This window comes from Oncorhynchus clarkii, chromosome 33 (genome assembly GCF_045791955.1).
Source record: "Oncorhynchus clarkii lewisi isolate Uvic-CL-2024 chromosome 33, UVic_Ocla_1.0, whole genome shotgun sequence".
Taxonomy (NCBI): domain Eukaryota; kingdom Metazoa; phylum Chordata; class Actinopteri; order Salmoniformes; family Salmonidae; genus Oncorhynchus; species Oncorhynchus clarkii.
Window position 1 is genome coordinate 12,243,630 of NC_092179.1, and position 18,149 is coordinate 12,261,778.

General features: G+C 50.2%; 1 pseudogene; it reads right to left on the reverse strand.

The window, feature by feature from the left end:
- Positions 1-292: 292 nt before the first annotated feature.
- LOC139392914 (conserved oligomeric Golgi complex subunit 5-like) overlaps positions 293-18,149 on the reverse strand; it is an 82,409-nt pseudogene continuing 64,552 nt past the window's right edge.

An 18,149-nucleotide genomic window follows, 5' to 3' on the forward strand; every position in this document is an offset into this window, starting at 1 on the left:
TAACTAGCTAGCGTGTATTTCCCATTCACTAGTATGAAGCACAGGTAACTGCCCCCTTGTGCTGCCCTCTGTGGCATAGCCATAGAGTTAGCAGAACAGACTTTTTCATACAATATTGTGGGTAGTTTTCCATTTGAATTGCTGCTCATCACATCCATAGAAACGAGCAACACTGAAAGTAATTTCAATAATGGAAACTCCTGTTGGGTGGCCCATAAAAAAAGCCAAAGGATTTTCATAGCCATGTCCGTTCTACTAATTCTATAGTCATAACATTCCTAATATTGGGATGTGTTCTTCACTGAGCCGTTCTCCATGCCCATGTGAAGTGCAGACAGTTGCATCATGCGAGCTGTAGTTCCCTCAGGTCCTGGAGTCCTGGGCTCCGCTGGTGGCCCTCTGCAGCAGCCGGACCATGATGGGGTACGAACTCCTTCCCCTGACGAGCCCTCACACTCTGCATGTAGGCCTCCAGAGCACCCCTAGCACACACAGAAGGAGAAGGAGATGGCATTACTAAAGACACACTACCCAATAGAACTGATAGGAATTTCATCATTTTACCACAAGAGGGTGCTCACTCACTCCTCTGAGTGATACCAAACAACCCAACAAAGCTGTCTCAAAGGCTGTACGACTTTTGTCGTTCTCCTGCAGTAACCTAATGAGTGTAAGGCGGTCTCTCTCTGAAGGGTGGTCATCCAGCCACTGGGAGTAGCGAGCGATGGACCACTCTGCTCTCTGTAGAAGAGAAAGAATTAATACAAAGTTAAGATAATGATGGTTGGAAGCAGAATAGATAAGTGTGTATAGGAGTGTGTGTAGGTACACTACATGACCAAAAGTATGTGGACACCTGCTCGTCGAACATCTCATTCCAAAATCATGGGCATTAATATGGAGTTGGTCCCCCTTTTGCTGCTATAACAGCCTCCACTCTTCTGGAAAGGCTTTTCACTAGATGTTGGAACATTTCTGTAGGGACCTGCTTCCATTCAGCCACAAGAGAATTAGTGTGACCAGGCACTGAAGTTGGGCGATTAGGCCTGGCTTTCAGTCAGCCTTCCAATTCATCCCGAAGATGTTTGATGGGGTTGAGGTCAGGGCTCTGTGCAGGCCAGTCAAGTTCTTCAACACCGATCTCGACAAACCATTTCTGTATGGACCTCGTTTTGTGTACAGGGACATTGTAATGCTGAAACAGCAAAGAGCCTACCCCAAACTGTTGCCACAAATTTGGAAGCACAGAATCGTCTAGAATGTAATTGTATGCTGTAGCGTTGATTTCTCTTCACTGGAGCTAAAGGGCCTACCCCGAATCATGAAAAACAGCCCCAGACAATTATTCCTCCTCCGCCAAACTTTCTCCTGGCATCCGCCAAACCCAGATTAGTTTGTCAGACTGCCAGATGGTGAACCGTGATTCATCACTCCAGAGAACGTGTTTCTACTGCTCCAGAGTCCTATGGCGGCGAGCTTTACACCACTCCAGCCGGCGCTTGGCATTGCGCATGGTGATCTTAGGCTTGTGTGGTGCTGGTCGGCCATGGAAACCCATTTCATGAAGCTTCCAACGAACAGGTCTTGTGCCGACCTTTCTTCCAGAGGCAGTTTGGAACTCGGTAGTCAGTGTTGCAACCGAGGACAGATGATTTTTACGCGCTATGCACTTCATCACTCGGCAGTCCCGTTCTGTGAGCTTGTGTGGCCTACCATTTTGCGGCTGAGCCATTGCCGCTCCTAGACGTTTCCACTTCACAATAACAGCACTTACAGTTGACCGGGGCAGCTCTAGCAGGGCAGAAATTTGACGAACTGACTTGTTGGAACGGTGGCATCCTATGACGGTGCCACATTGAAAGTCACTGAGCTCTTCAGTAAGGCCATTCTACTGCCAATGATTGTTTATGGAGATTGTAAGGCTGTGTGCTCGATTTTATACACCTGTCAGCAACGGTTGTGGCTGAAATAGCCGAATCCACTCATTTTAAGGGGTGTCCACATACTTTTGTATATATAGTGTGTGTCGGTGTGTTTACCTGGTGAGGTGATTTGAGCTCAGGTGAACAGGAAGTGTAGCAGGGTGCTGTATGGAATCAGATCCCCCACGGCTGGACTGCTGGCTATCAGCTCACTGTTCTGGAACAGCGGGTCCCTAACAACACACACACAAAATGTCTTGTCTACATTGAGGTGTCTAGCCGAAATAACATGTTCATTCTGTTACACCATTAGCCTTTACCCATTATCTTTAAACCATTCTCCTAGCGTCTAAGTAGAGACAGAGTCAGACGGCGGGGAGAATTACAGCTCTCTAACCCTCCAATAATGACTAACATCTTAAGATCCACCCTCACTCGGGAAACGACCGCTGCTGTTGAGGCGTTCCCCATCTCATCAAAGGTGTAACAGGAGTAGGTGTGACATAATAACAGATGTAATACACATACCGGAACGATCTCAGCACCCGGCAGGATTTCCCCCAGCTCAGACACTCTCCAACAGAGAGGAGCGACAGGCCAGGTCCATCTAAAAACACAGAGAAGAAATAGCACCGCGAGAACACGAATAGAGAGCTACTGGGTGAACTTCAAGATGCACAGAACACCCAAGAGACTGGCAAACAGCGAGGGAGAGTCGGAGGCAGACACGGAGAGAGACACTGATAACAACCTCACATACAGCCCTTCTCCTCACCTGAGCGAAGTCAGCCTGCCAGTCTCATCTTGCCTCCCTCCCCTAGGGGGGGGGCGCAGCAGGCTGGCGTGGAGGATGAACAGTGTGATGCAGCGCCGGGCGATGCTCTCCGTGTTGTCGTATGTGAAGTCGACACACTGGAAGTGGCGGAAGTCATCCGCCATCGCGCGGCCCACGAAGCCCTGTAGGTCGCGCATGTACAGGGAGCAGGGCACGTCCGTCTTCCCCGGAGGAGGACATAGACCTGGACACAGAGACATATATAGAACACACACACACCCTATGCTTAGTATAGGTCACAGACTAAGGGCCTGACTCATAACCTTGAACCTCAGGCCATTGACCCACAATGCTTGAGTGACTACACACTAGACCTATGCGTGTTACTGAATGTGTTTGTTTATGCTAATGTGTGTATGTGTGTGCTGCGAGTCGGCTAAGTCCCAGCAGGGCCTTGTCTGTGCAAGATCAGAGAGCGCAGAGCAGGCTAGTTTGTATTCAGAGCGCTGAATGTCAATCTGAGCTCTCGGTCTCTGTATGTATGGCCGTGACAGAATAACCAGCGTGTGCCAGGGGCCGATAACATTTAGCCAGCGGCAGGAGGCTACAGTACTGACGCAGGGACCCTTTGTGTGGCTCTGTCTAACGGGACCCTGCTAGCTGTGTGTGTGTGTGTGTGTGTCGTGACTGCAAAGCCCCAAGACTAACAGAGTCTACAGGTCCATTGGGAGCCTCTCTATTGTACAGAGACGAGTCTGGCTAATATGAATGGAGGGAGAATATCTGAATGCAACTGTAGAGGGTCTAAACCAAGTCTATTTCTATTGGCACAAGCACTGTTCACACCCCTCTTGTTAGCAGGGAGAACATTGCTTGTGCCCCCCGCACAGGCCACGTCGGGGGGGGGTTCCAAAGCTGGAATTGGCACAAGTTTAGAAACCCTTGTTTAGACCCTCTACAGTTGCAGGGAGAACATTCATATTAGCCAGACTCGTCTCTGTACAATAGAGAGGCTCCCAATGGACTATACATTTTGCCATGTCTAATGTGTACTCGTGATATTTGAGTGTCTCGAACTACAAAAAATAAAAATCCATGGGCTAAAAAGACTCAGCTGGAAAACGCTATCCGACATGGGCTTGTAACGAGCTCTCTGAGGTATGTAATGACTGACACGACAAGAGGAACTGATGATGCACTAACCAATTTAGACATGTCACCTTGTGCATTCTACTATTACAACTTTCAGGAGTAGGTAGAAAGCCGGACCCCGCCACCCCACCTAGAGGGCGCGCCCCACAGTTTGGGAACCGCTGGTCTAGACCATAGACATCGTATTAAATTCATTGCTAATTCTATAGTCTAGACTGGTTCTACTTGTGTGTACACACACATACAAGTGAGTTGCTGGTCTCACAGCTAGGTTTCACTGGGCTATTGCCTTGGCTGGCATTGTATGGATGCTTGGTGATTCAGACTTGACCTTTTTACAAAATTAAACCCCTCAGTCTTTTTTTAACACGTCAAATCGCTGCGGTTACTGGGGAGAAAGGGGGCAGGGGTGAGTTCATCCACTTAGCCATATTGTGTTTATCTGACCATGAAAGGCCATTTGGACAGGGGGCTGAAGAGACAACACACACACACACACACACACACACACACACACAGGATAATATACAAAAGCAGAGCGGTGTGTACAGTAGATAGATAGTCTGAGGATGTGTGTATGAGTGTGTAAATGTCATTCTTGTGTTACAACACAAGCTCAGGGGAAAGAGAGAAACACTGTAAATGTAAATTAGCAACAGATGCTGTTTAGAGCCAGGTGGAACACAGACAATCAGATAATAGCTTCACAGATAACTTATTGTCACACATAAAGCTCTGTAGCAGTATGTCACCAAGCCCACCTGTAAACATGACCCTTTATAACAACTTAAACCCCAACCTTACGCCTAGAAACCCCAACCTTACTCCTAGAAACCCCAACCTTACTCCTAGAAACCCCAACCTTACTCCTAGAAACCCCAACCGTACTCCTAGAAACCCCAACCTTACTCCTAGAAACCCCAACCTTACTCCTAGAAACCCCAACCGTACTCCTAGAAACCCCAACCGTACTCCTAGAAACCCCAACCGTACTCCTAGAAACCCCAACCGTACTCCTAGAAACCCCAACCTTACTCCTAGAAACCCCAACCGTAGAAAGGGGGCGACTAGCTTGAGGTGTCTTAAAGTGTGTGTGTATACTGACCCAGAGAAGTCTTCCTGATGCATAGTGATGTTGATGAAGTCACTGACCGAAAGCAGGAGAGGCTGTACTGCACTGGTCATCAGAGCCTGTGCTCCCTAAATGCACACAAGGCAGTGCATCATTTAATAAGGCGTTCACAAGGGTTGTGTCATAACTTTGAAACAACTCAGTCAGACAATGACATCTCAAATATCAGTGGACACATGAACTGAACAAACATTACCATAACTGCTTGCATCTGCAGGCCAGGTGTGTTGCTGAAGGACACCGTCTCCACAGGGACACACCTGACTGGCTTAAGTCTGCCATTGCCAAGCAACCCAAACAGACAGGTGGCTGCTGGTCGTCTTGGCTGAATGTGATTTGCTGATACGCGGACATTTGCAGTGTACTCTAGAAGTGTGTGTGAGACTGGTTGTGTGTTTGGGCATGTGTGTGTGTGTCGGTCGTGGGGTTCGGAGTGGTGCCGCCAGTTTATCGTCCATCTTTAGATCAATCTAAACTCAATAGACCTGACCCAGTGTGTGTGTGTTTGTTTGTGTGTGTTTGTGTGCTAGTCAGCTAAGCCCCTGCCAACAATAGATAACCAGATCTCTGTTCAGATCTCCTCTCTAAAGTTAACAATGTCCCCTCCGTTGTTGTGTGCGTGTGGGATTGGCGGAAAGCAGAGAGAAACAAGCCTCCGACCGTTTTCCCAGTTACCACAAAATAACTTTGTGAGAAAAAGCGAGTGATAGCCAAAGAAGAGTGGACACACTCCACTCAGTGTTTACCCTTTCACCTCCCAGAGGGAGGTGCAGCAGTAATGCCAATAGTTTCCATAACTCAGTTCCAAAAGTGCCCAATCATAATCCACAACCATCTGCACATCAGATAGAATGGAGAGAGAAAGAAGATGAAGTTCTTTTTTTGAATTCAAAAGATGTACGGTGTCCACAACGGAAGACGTTTTCACGTCTTTTTAACCTTATTTTCCTTTTTCGATTCCACAATTCTGACTTTTCCCCCTCCTTTTGGGGGACGAAGGGGGGTGAAAGTCGCGTGTACAATATACTCCTTGTACACGCGAAGGGTAGAGATGAGAGGAGGAGGAGTAGAGAGGGGAAAAGAGAAGATCAGTATGGGAGGAGACGAGCGTGTCTTACCTCTAGGGAAGCAGTGAGAGCATGTTCAGCAGCCGGAGGACATGACCCCAATCCCAATATCACCTGAGAACACGCACGCACGCATGCACGCACGCACACACACACACAGGTCAGCTTACAGTGAAACCTGACAAACCATAATCGTCTCTTTCCTCACATATCCCTCCCGTATTCCTCTAAGGGTTATTACAGCATTTATCCTCCCTCCTTCCTCTCCTATCCTCAACGTCCCTCCTTCCATCCCATCCTTCTTTTCTCCCCCTCCCTCCATCCCTCCCTCTTAAAATAACCAGGCGTTCTTGCTGAAACGGCCTCACTCTGCTTTCAAATTGTACAATTTTGACAATCTCCCAGGCCACTAAATATTTGATGGCAGAGTAATCTATTTTTATGCCACTATTAATCACGCAGGCCCCAGCACTAGGACACATCATACATCTTTAATGGGCCATATTAAGGAATAAGTTTCCCCATCTCTCCCTCTCTCTTTCTCTGCCACTCTCTCGCTCTCTCTCTACATCTGACTCCGTCCCTTCCTTCGTCATCCTTCTCGCCTCTCCTCTCCCCCTCTCGCCACCGCTCCTCTCCCCTCTCGCGCCGCATCTCTCCTTCTCGCGCCGCTTCTCTGCCTCTCGCGCCGCTTCTCTGCCTCTCGCGCAGCTTCTCTCCCTCTCTCCCTGCTTCTCTCCCTCTCTCCCTGCTTCTCTCCTCTCTCCCTGCTTCTCTCCTCTCTCCCTGCTTCTCTCCCTCTCTCCCTGCTTCTCTCCCTCTCTCCCTGATTCTCTCCTCTCTCCCTGCTTCTCTCCTCTCTCCCTGCTTCTCTCCTCTCTCCTCTCTCCCTCCCTGCTTCTCTCCTCTCTCCCTGCTTCTCTCTTCTCTCCTCTCTCCCTGCTTCTCTCTTCTCTCCCTGCTTCTCTCCCTGCTTCTCTCCTCTCTCCCTGCTTCTCTCCTCTCTCCCTGCTTCTCTCCTCTCTCCCTGCTTCTCTCCTCTCTCCCTGCTTCTCTCCTCTCTCCCTGCTTCTCTCCTCTCTCCCTGCTTCTCTCCTCTCTCCCTGCTTCTCTGCCTCTCTCCCTGCTTCTCTCCTCTCTCCCTGCTTCTCTCCCCTCCCCCTGCTTCTCTCCCTGCTTCTCTCCTCTCTCCTTGCTTCTCTCCTCTCTCCCTGCTTCTCTCCCTCTCTCCCTGCTTCTCTCCCTCTCTCCCTGCTTCTCTCCTCTCTCCCTGCTTCTCTCCTCTCTCCCTGCTTCTCTCCTCTCTCCCTGCTTCTCTCCCTCTCCTTGCTTCTCTCCCTCTCCTTGCTTCTCTCCCTCTCCTTGCTTCTCTCCCTCTCGCGCCCCATCTCTCCCTCTCGCCGCATCCCTACCTCGCGCCCCATCCGTCCCTCTCGCGCCCCATCCGTCCCTCTCGCGCCCCATCTCTCCCTCTCGCGCCCCATCTCTCCCTCTCGCGCCCCATCTCTCCCTCTCGCGCCCCATCTCTCCCTCTCGCCTCCATCTCTCCCTCTCGCACCCCATCTCTCCCTCTCGCGCCCCATCTCTCCCTCTCGCGCCCCATCTCTCCCTCTCGCGCCCCATCTCTCCCTCTCTCCTTGCATCTCTCCCTCTCGAGCTGCATCTCTCCCTCTCGCCCTGCTTATCTCCGTGCTTCTCTCCCTCTCTCTGTGCTTCTCTCCCTCTTGCCGCATCTCTCCCTCGCTCCTTGCTTCTCTCACTCTCGCGCTGCATCTCTCCCTCTCGCTGCTTCTCTCCCTCCCCCTCTCGCTGATTCTCTCCCACTCTCGCCGCTTCTCCCTCAACCACTCTCCCCGCTTCTCTCCCACTCTCGCCGCTTCTCCCTCTCCCACTCTCGCCGCTTCTCCCTCTCCCACTCTCGCCGCTTCTCCCTCTCCCACTCTCCCCGCTTCTCTCCCACTCTCGCCGCTTCTCCTTCTCCCCATCTCCCCGCTTCTCTCCCACTCGCCGCTTCTCCCTCTCCCACTCTCCCCGCTTCTCTCCCACTCTCGCCTCTTCTTCCTCTCCCCATCTCCCCGCTTCTCTCCCACTCTCGCCGCTTCTCCCTCTCCCACTCTCCCCGCTTCTCTCCCACTCTCGCCGCTTCTCCCTCTCCCCCTCTTGCCGCTTCTCCCTCTCGCTCGCTTCTCCCTCTCCCCATCTCGCCGCTTCTCCCTCTCCCCATCTCACCGCTTCTCCCTCTCCCCATCTCGCCGCTTCTCCCTCTCCCCATCTCCCCGCTTCTCTCCCACTCTCGCCGCTTCTCCCTCTCCCACTCTCCCCGCTTCTCTCCCACTCTCGCCGCTTCTCCCTCTCGCCGCTTCTCCCTCTCGCCGCTTCTCCCTCTCCCCATCTCGCCGCTTCTCCCTCTCGCCGCTTCTCCCTCTCCCCATCTCGCCGCTTCTCCCTCTCCCCATCTCGCCGCTTCTCCCTCTCCCCATCTCGCCGCTTCTCCCTCTCACCATCTCGCCGCTTCTCCCTCTCCCCATCTCGCCGCTTCTCCCTCTCCCCATCTCACCGCTTCTCCCTCTCCCCCTCTCGCCGCTTCTCTCCCTCTCGCTGCTTCTCTCTCTATCCCCCCCTCTCGCTGCTTCTCTCTCTCTTCCTCTCGCCAAATCTCTCCCTCGCGCCCCATCACTCTCTCTCGCGCCCCATCTCTCCGTCTCGCGCTCCATCTCTCCCTCTCGCGCCCCATCTCTCCCTCTCGCGCCCCATCTCTCCCTCTCGCGCCCCATCTCTCCCTCTCGCGCCCCATCTCTCCCTCTCGCGCTCCATCTCTCCCTCTCGCGCCCCATCTCTCCCTCTCGCGCCCCATCTCTCCCTCTCGCGCCCCATCTCTCCCTCTCTCCTTGCATCTCTCCCTCTCTCCTTGCATCTCTCCCTCTCGCCCTGCTTCTCTCCGTGCTTCTCTCCCTCTCTCTGTGCTTCTCTCCCTCTCGCCGCATCTCTCCCTCGCTCCTTGCTTCTCTCCCTCTCGCGCTGCATCTCTCCCTCTCGCTGCTTCTCTCCCTCCCCCCTCTCACTGCTTATTTCCCACTCTCGCCGCTTCTCTCCCACTCTCGCCGCTTCTCCCTCTCCCCATCTCCCCGCTTCTCTCCCACTCTCGCCGCTTCTCCCTCTCCCCATCTCCCCGCTTCTCTCCCACTCTCGCCGCTTCTCCCTCTCCCACTCTCCCCACTTCTCTCCCACTCTCCCCGCTTCTCCCTCTCCCACTCTCCCCGCTTCTCTCCCACTCTCGCCGCTTCTCCCTCTCCCCATCTCCCCGCTTCTCTCCCACTCGCCGCTTCTCCCTCTCCCACTCTCCCCGCTTCTCTCCCACTCTCGCCGCTTCTCCCTCTCCCCATCTCCCCGCTTCTCTCCCACTCTCGCCGCTTCTCCCTCTCCCACTCTCCCCGCTTCTCTCCCACTCTCCCCGCTTCTCTCCCACTCTCGCTGCTTCTCCCTCTCCCCCTCTCGCCGCTTCTCCCTCTCCCCATCTCGCCGCTTCTCCCTCTCCCCATCTCGCCGCTTCTCCCTCTCCCCATCTCGCCGCTTCTCCCTCTCCCCATCTCGCCGCTTCTCCCTCTCCCCATCTCGCCGCTTCTCCCTCTCTCCATCTCGCGCTTCTCCCTCTCCCCATCTCGCCGCTTCTCCCTCAACCCCTCTCGCCGCTTCTCCCTCTCCCCATCTCGCCGCTTCTCCCTCTCTCCCGCCGCTTCTCCCTCTCCCCATCTCGCCGCTTCTCCCTCTCCCGCCGCTTCTCCCTCTCCCCATCTCGCCGCTTCTCCCTCTCCCCATCTCGCCGCTTCTCCCTCTCCCCATCTCACCGCTTCTCCCTCTCCCCCTCTCGCCGCTTCTCTCCCTCTCGCTGCTTCTCTCTCTATCCCCCCCTCTCGCTGCTTCTCTCTCTCTCCCTCTCGCCAAATCTCTCCCTCGCGCCCCATCACTCTCTCTCGCGCCCCATCTCTCCCTCTCGCGCTCCATCTCTCCCTCTCGCGCCCCATCTCTCCCTCTCGCGCCCCATCTCTCCCTCTCGCGCCCCATCTCTCCCTCTCGCGCCCCATCTCTCCCTCTCGCGCCCCATCTCTCCCTCTCGCGCTCCATCTCTCGCGCCCCATCTCTCTCGCGCCCCATCTCTCCCTCTCGCGCCCCATCTCTCCCTCTCTCCTTGCATCTCTCCCTCTCTCCTTGCATCTCTCCCTCTCGCCCTGCTTCTCTCCGTGCTTCTCTCCCTCTCTCTGTGCTTCTCTCCCTCTCGCCGCATCTCTCCCTCGCTCGTTGCTTCTCTCCCTCTCACGCTGCATCTCTCCCTCTCGCTGCTTCTCTCCCTCCCCCCTCTCACTGCTTATTTCCCACTCTCGCCGCTTCTCTCCCACTCTCGCCGCTTCTCCCTCTCCCCCTCTCCCCGCTTCTCTCCCACTCTCGCCGCTTCTCCCTCTCCCACTCTCCCCGCTTCTCTCCCACTCTCGCCGCTTCTCCCTCTCCCACTCTCCCCACTTCTCTCCCACTCTCCCCGCTTCTCCCATCTCCCCGCTTCTCTCCCACTCTCGCCGCTTCTCCCTCTCCCCATCTCCCCGCTTCTCTCCCACTCGCCGCTTCTCCCTCTCCCACATCTCCCCGCTTCTCTCCCACTCTCGCCGCTTCTCCCTCTCCCCATCTCCCCGCTTCTCTCCCACTCTCGCCGCTTCTCCCTCTCCCACTCTCCCCGCTTCTCTCCCACTCTCGCTGCTTCTCTCCCACTCTCGCTGCTTCTCCCTCTCCCCCTCTCGCCGCTTCTCCCTCTCCCCATCTCGCCGCTTCTCCCTCTCCCCATCTCGCCGCTTCTCCCTCTCCCCATCTCGCCGCTTCTCCCTGTCCCCATCTCGCCGCTTCTCCCTCTCCCCATCTCGCCGCTTCTCCCTCTCCCCATCTCGCGCTTCTCCCTCTCCCCATCTCGCCGCTTCTCCCTCTCCCCATCTCGCCGCTTCTCCCTCTCCCCATCTCGCCGCTTCTCCCTCTCCCCATCTCGCCGCTTCTCCCTCTCCCCATCTCGCCGCTTCTCCCTCAACCCCTCTCGCTGCTTCTCCCTCTCCCCCTCTCGCTGCTTCTCCTCTCTCCCTCTCGCCAAATCTCTCCCTCGCGCCCCATCTCGCCGCTTCTCTCGCGCCCCATCTCACCGCTCTCGCGCCCCATCTCTCCCCTCGCGCCCCATCTCTCCCTCTCGCGCCCCATCTCTCCCTCTCGCGCCCCATCTCTCGCTGCTCGCGCTCCTCTCTCCCTCTCGCGCCCCATCTCTCCCTCTCGCGCCCCATCTCTCCCTCTCGCGCCCCATCTCTCCCTCTCTCCTTGCATCTCTCCCTCTCTCCTTGCATCTCTCCGTGCTTCTCTCCCTCTCTCTGTGCTTCTCTCCCTCTCGCCGCATCTCTCCCTCGCTCCTAGCTTCTCTCCCTCTCGCGCTGCATCTCTCCCTCTCGCTGCTTCTCTCCCTCCCCCCTCTCACTGCTTATTTCCCACTCTCGCCGCTTCTCTCCCACTCTCGCCGCTTCTCCCTCTCTCCCATCTCCCTGCTTCTCTCCCACTCTCGCTGCTTCTCCCTCTCCCCATCTCCCCGCTTCTCTCCCACTCTCGCTGCTTCTCCTCTCTCCCACTCTCGCCACTTCTCTCCCACTCTCCCCGCTTCTCCCTCTCCACTCTCCCCGCTTCTCTCCCACTCTCGCTGTTTCTCCCTCTAATCTCCCTGCTGCTTCTCTCCCACTCGCCGCTTCTCCCTCTCCCACTCTCCCCGCTTCTCTCCCACTCTCGCCTGCTTCTCCCTCTCCCCATCTCCCTGCTTCTCTCCCACTCTCGCCGCTTCTCCCTCTCCCACTCTCCCTGCTTCTCTCCCACTCTCCCCTGCTTCTCTCCCTCTCTCGCTGCTTCTCCCTCTCCCTCTCGCAGCTTCTCCCTCTCCCCATCTCGCAGCTTCTCTCTCTCCCCATCTCGCCGCTTCTCCCTCTCCCCATCTCGCCGCTTCCCTCTCCCCATCTCGCCGCTTCTCCCTCTCCCCATCTCGCCGCTTCTCCCTCTCCCCATCTCGCGCTTCTCCCTCTCCCCATCTCGCCGCTTCTCCCTCAACCCCTCTCGCCGCTTCTCCCTCTCCCCATCTCGCCGCTTCTCCCTCTCCCCATCTCGCCGCTTCTCCCTCTCCCCATCTCGCCGCTTCTCCCTCTCCCCATCTCACCGCTTCTCCCTCTCCCCATCTCGCCGCTTCTCTCCCTCTCGCTGCTTCTCTCTCTATCCCCCCCTCTCGCTGCTTCTCTCTCTCTCCCTCTCGCTGCTTCTCTCCCTCTCACTGCTTCTCTCTCTCTCCCTCTCGCTTCTTCTCTCTCTCCCCCTCTCGCTGCTTCTCTCTCTCTCCCTCTCGCTGCTTTTCTCTCTCTCCCTCTCGCTGCTTCTCTCTCTCTCCCTCTCGCTGCTTCTCTCTCTCTCCCTCTCGCTGCTTCTCTCTCTCACCCTCTCGCTGCTTCTCTCTCTCTCCCTGCTTTTCTCTCTCTCCCTGTTTCGCTCTCTCTCCCTGTTTCGCTGTTTCTCAATTTAATTCTGCTGCTTCTCTCTCTTCCCCTCTCTCTCCCTCTTGCTGCTTCTCTCTCTCTCCCTCTCGCTGCTTCTCTCTCTCTCTCCCTGTTTCGCTCTCTCCCCCTCTCACTGTTTCTCAATTTAATTCTGCTGCTTCTCTCTCTTCCCCCTCTCGCTGCTTCTTTCTCTCTCCCTCTTGCTGCTTCTTTCTCTCTCCCTCTCGCTGCTTCTCTCTCTCTCCCTCTCGCTGCTTCTCTCTCTCGCTGCTTCTCTCTCCCCCCTCGCTGCTTCTCTCTCTCCCTCTCGCTGCTTCTCTCTCTCTCCCTCTCGCTGCTTCTCTCGCTCTCCCTCTCGCAGCTTCTCTCTCTCTCCCTCTCGCTGCTTCTCTCTCTCTCCCTCTCGCTGCTTCTCTCCCTCTCGCTGCTTCTCTCCCTCTCGCTGCTTCTCTCTCTCTCTCCCTCTCGCTGCTTCTCTCTCTCTTACCTCTCGCTGCTTCTCTCTCTCTCCCTCTCGCTGCTTCTCTCTCTCTCCCTCTCGCTGCTTCTCTCTCTCCCCCTCTCGCTGTTTCTCAATTTAATTCAAGGGGCTTTATTGACATGGGAAACACATGTTAACATCGCCAAACCAAGTGAGTAGATAATAACCCAAAGAGAAATAAACAATAAAAATGAACAGTAAACATTACACTCACAGAAGTTCCAAAAGAATAAAGGCATTACAAATGTCATGTTATGTATATATACAGTGTTGTAACGATGTACAAATGGTGTAAAGTACAAAAGGGAAAATAAATAAACATAAATATGGGTTGTATTTACAATGGTGTTTGTCTTTACTGGTTGCCCTTTTCTTGTGGCAACAGGTCACAAATCTTGCTGCTGTGATGGCACACATATCAAAATCGGAAGTGTTTTCAAATTCTTTGTGGATCTGTGTAATCTGAGGGAAATGTGTCTCTAATATGGGCATACATTTGGCAGGAGGTTAGAAAGTGAAGCTCAGTTTCCACATAATTTTGTGGGCAGTGTGCACATAGCCTGTCTTCTCTTGAGAGCCAGGTCTGCCTACAGCGGCCTTTCTCAATAGCAAGGCTATGCTCACTGAGTCTGTACATAGTCAAAGCTTTCCTTAAGTTTGGGTCAGTCATAGTGGTCAGCTATTCTGCCACTGTGTACTCTCTGTTTAGGGCCAAATAGCATTCTAGTTTGCTCTGTTTTTTTGTTAATTCTTTCCAATGTGTCAAGTAATTATCTTTTTGTTTTCTCATGATTTGGTTGGATCTAATTGTGTAGCTGTCCTGGGGCTCTGTGGGGTGTGTTTGTGTTTATGAACAGAGCCCCAGGACCAGCTTTCTAGGGGACTTTTCTCCAGGTTCATCTCTCTGTAGGTGATGGCTTTGTTATGGAAGGTTTGGGAATCGCTTCCTTTTAGGTGGTTGTAGAATTTTAAAACGTCTCTTTTCTGGATTTTCCTTCTGATGGCATAGAAGGTCCTTCTTGCCTTGTCTCTCAGATCGTTCACAGCTTTGTGGAAGTTAACTTGGCCTAAACATCAGCGCCACAGGTATGTATAGTTTTCTGTGTGCTCTAGGGCAACGGTTGTATTTGTGGTCCTTGCGACAGGACCTTTATTGGAACACCATTATTTTGGTCTTACTGAGATTTACTGTCAGGGCCCAGGTCTGGCAGAATCTGTGCAGAAGATCTAGGTGCTGCTGTAGGCCCTCCTTGGTTGGTGACAGAAGCACCAGATCATCAGCAAACAGTAGACATTTGACTTCCCCTACCGCAGATCCTCTCCACCCCTCCCACTGCTCCTCTCCACCCCTCCCACTGCTCCTCTCCCCCCCACGCAGATCCTCTCCACCCCTCCCACTGCTCCTCTCCACCCCTCCCACTGCTCCTCTCCCCCCTACCGCAGATCCTCTCCACCCCTCCCACTGCTCCTCTCCACCCCTCCCACTGCTCCTCTCTCCCCCTCTCCATGCTCCTCTCCCTCCCTCCCTCTCACTGCTTCTCCCCCTCTTGCTCTCCCTCTCGCTGCATCTCTCGCTCTCCCTCTCGCTGCATCTCTCGTAAAATACAATGTTGACGGATCAAGTGGCCCGACAGCGCGCTCTCCTGGAGGTGACCCGCAGTACAGCCACTACTGATGAGCTCACCTGAGGCCAATTGACTGTGCTCTCTTTATGTTTGTGCTCTCTTTAGGACCTGACTAAAGGGGCAGAGTGATAATGAGCTGGAGACTATGGTGAATTCCAGCACAATACGATTCCCTGTTATAGGTTCGGCTCAAGCTGTTGGATTTGCGTTTTGTACCACTTTTTTTGTACGGCCCCGGGGAGAGTTGAAACTCCCAAAACAGTTTCCCAATACAGTCATGTCTCTGCGTCTCATTTCGTGCTGTCCCGCCTAGGATTTCGTCAGTGAATAGGTACGGCCTTTCACAATGTGTAACACATAATACGGACGTGTAAAACACAAGGTGGACGCGTAAAACATAATGTAAAACATAATGCAGACGTGTAAAACATAATGCAGACGTGTAAAACAATGTAAAACATAATGTAAAACATAATGCGGACGTGTAAAACATAATGTAAAACATAATGCAGATGTGTAAAACAATGTAAAACATAATGCAGGCGTGTAAAACATAATGTAGACGTGTAAAACATAATGCAGACGTGTAAAACAATGTAAAACATAATGTAAAACATAATGTAAAACATAATGCAGACGTGTAAAACATAATGCAGACGTGTCAAACATTATTCAGACGTGTAAAACATAATGCAGACGTGTAAAACATAATGCAGATGTGTAAAACATAATGTAAAACATAATACAGACGTGTAAAACATAATGCAGGGTGTAAAACATAATGTAAAACATAATGCGGACGTGTAAAACATAATGCAGATGTGTAAAACATAATGTAAAACATAATACAGACGTGTAAAACATAATGCAGGGTGTAAAACATAGTGTAAAACATAATGCGGACGTGTAAAACATAATGCAGACGTGTAAAACATAATGTAAAACATAATACAGACGTGTAACACATAATGCAGGGTGTAAAACATAATGTAAAACATAATGCAGATGTGTAAAACATCATGTAAAACATAATGCAGACGTGTAAAACATAATGCAGACGTGTAAAACATAATGCAGACGTGTAAAACATAATGTAAAACATAATGCAGACATGTAAAATATAATGTAAAACATAATGTAAAACATAATGCAGACATGTAAAACATAATGTAAAACATAATGTAAAACACAATGCGGACATGTAAAAACATAATGTAAAAATAATGCAGGCGTGTAAAACATAATGTAAAACATAATGCAAACATGTAAAACATAATGTAAAACATAATGTAAAACATAATGCAGACATGTAAAACATAATGTAAAACATAATGTAAAACATAATGCGGACATGTAAAACATAATGTAAAACATAATGCAGATGTGTAAAACATTATGCAGACGTGTAAAACATAATGTAAAACATAATGCAGACATGTAAAACATAATGTAAAACATAATGTAAAACATAATGCAGACATGTAAAACATAATGTAAAACATAATGCGGACGTGTAAAACATAATGCAGACGTGTAAAACATAATGCGGACGTGTAAAACATAATGTAGACGTGTAAAACATAATGCGGACATGTAAAACATAATGTAAAACATAATGTAAAACATAATGCAGACGTGTAAAACATAATGCAGAAGTGTAAAACATAATGCAGACGTGTAAAACATAATGCAGACGTGTAAAACATAATGCAGATGTGTAAAACATAATGTAAAACATAATGCAGACGTGTAAAACATAATGTAAAACATAATGCGGACGTGTAAAACATAATATAGACGTGTAAAACATAATGTAAAACATAATATAGACGTGTAAAACATAATATAGACGTGTAAAACATTATGCAGACGTGTAAAACATAATGCGGACGTGTAAAACATAATGCAGACGTGTAAAACATAATGCAGACGTGTAAAACATGATACAGACGTGAAAAACATAATGTAAAACATAATGCAGACGTGTAAAACAATGTAAAACATAATGCAGACGTGTAAAACATAATGCAGACGTGTAAAACATAATGCAGACGTGTAAAACATAATGCAGACGTGTAAAACATAATGCAGACGTGTAAAACATAATGCGGACGTGTAAAACATAATGTAGACGTGTAAAACATAATGCGGACATGTAAAACATAATGTAAAACATAATGCAGACGTGTAAAACATAATGCAGACGTGTAAAACATAATGCAGACGTGTAAAACATAATGCAAAACATAATGCGGACGTGTAAAACATAATGTAAAACATAATGCAGACGTGTAAAACATAATGCAGACGTGTAAAACATAATGCAGACGTGTAAAACATAATGTAAAACATAATGCAGACGTGTAAAACAATGTAAAACATAATGCAGACGTGTAAAACAATGTAAAACATAATGCAGACGTGTAAAACATAATGCAGACGTGTAAAACAATGTAAAACATAATGCAGACGTGTAAAACATAATGTAAAACATAATGCAGACGTGTAAAACATAATGCAGACATGTAAAACATAATGTAAAACATAATGTAAAACATAATGCAGACATGTAAAACATAATGTAAAACATAATGTAAAACATAATGCAGACATGTAAAACAATGTAAAACATAATGCAGACGTGTAAAACATAATGCAGACGTGTAAAACATAATGCAGACGAGTAAAACATAATGTAAAACATAATGTGAACGTGTAAAACATAATGTAAAACATAATGCAGACGTGTAAAACATAATGCAGACGTGTAAAACATAATGTAAAACATAATGCAGACGTGTAAAACATAATGCAGACGTGTAAAACATAATGTAAAACATAATGCAGACGTGTAAAACATAATGTAAAACATAATGCAGACGTGTAAAACAATGTAAAACATAATGCAGACGTGTAAAACATAATATAGACGTGTAAAACATAATGCATATGTGTAAAACATAATGTAAAACATAATGCAGACGTGTAAAACATAATGCAGACGTGTAAAACATAATGCAGACGTGTAAAACATAATGCAGACGTGTAAAACATAATGTAAAACATAATGCGGACGTGTAAAACATAATGTAAAACATAATGCAGACGTGTAAAACATAATATAGACGTGTAAAACATAATGCATATGTGTAAAACATAATGTAAAACATAATGCAGACGTGTAAAACATAATGCAGACGTGTAAAACATGATACGGACGTGTAAAACATGATACGGACGTGTAAAACATAATGTAAAACATAATGTAAAACATAATGCGGACGTGTAAAACATAATGTAAAACATAATGCAGATGTGTAAAACATAATGCAGACGTGTAAAACATAATGTAAAACATAATACGGATGTGTAAAACATTATGCAGACGTGTAAAACAATGTAAAACATAATGCAGACGTGTAAAACATAATACGGACGTGTAAAACA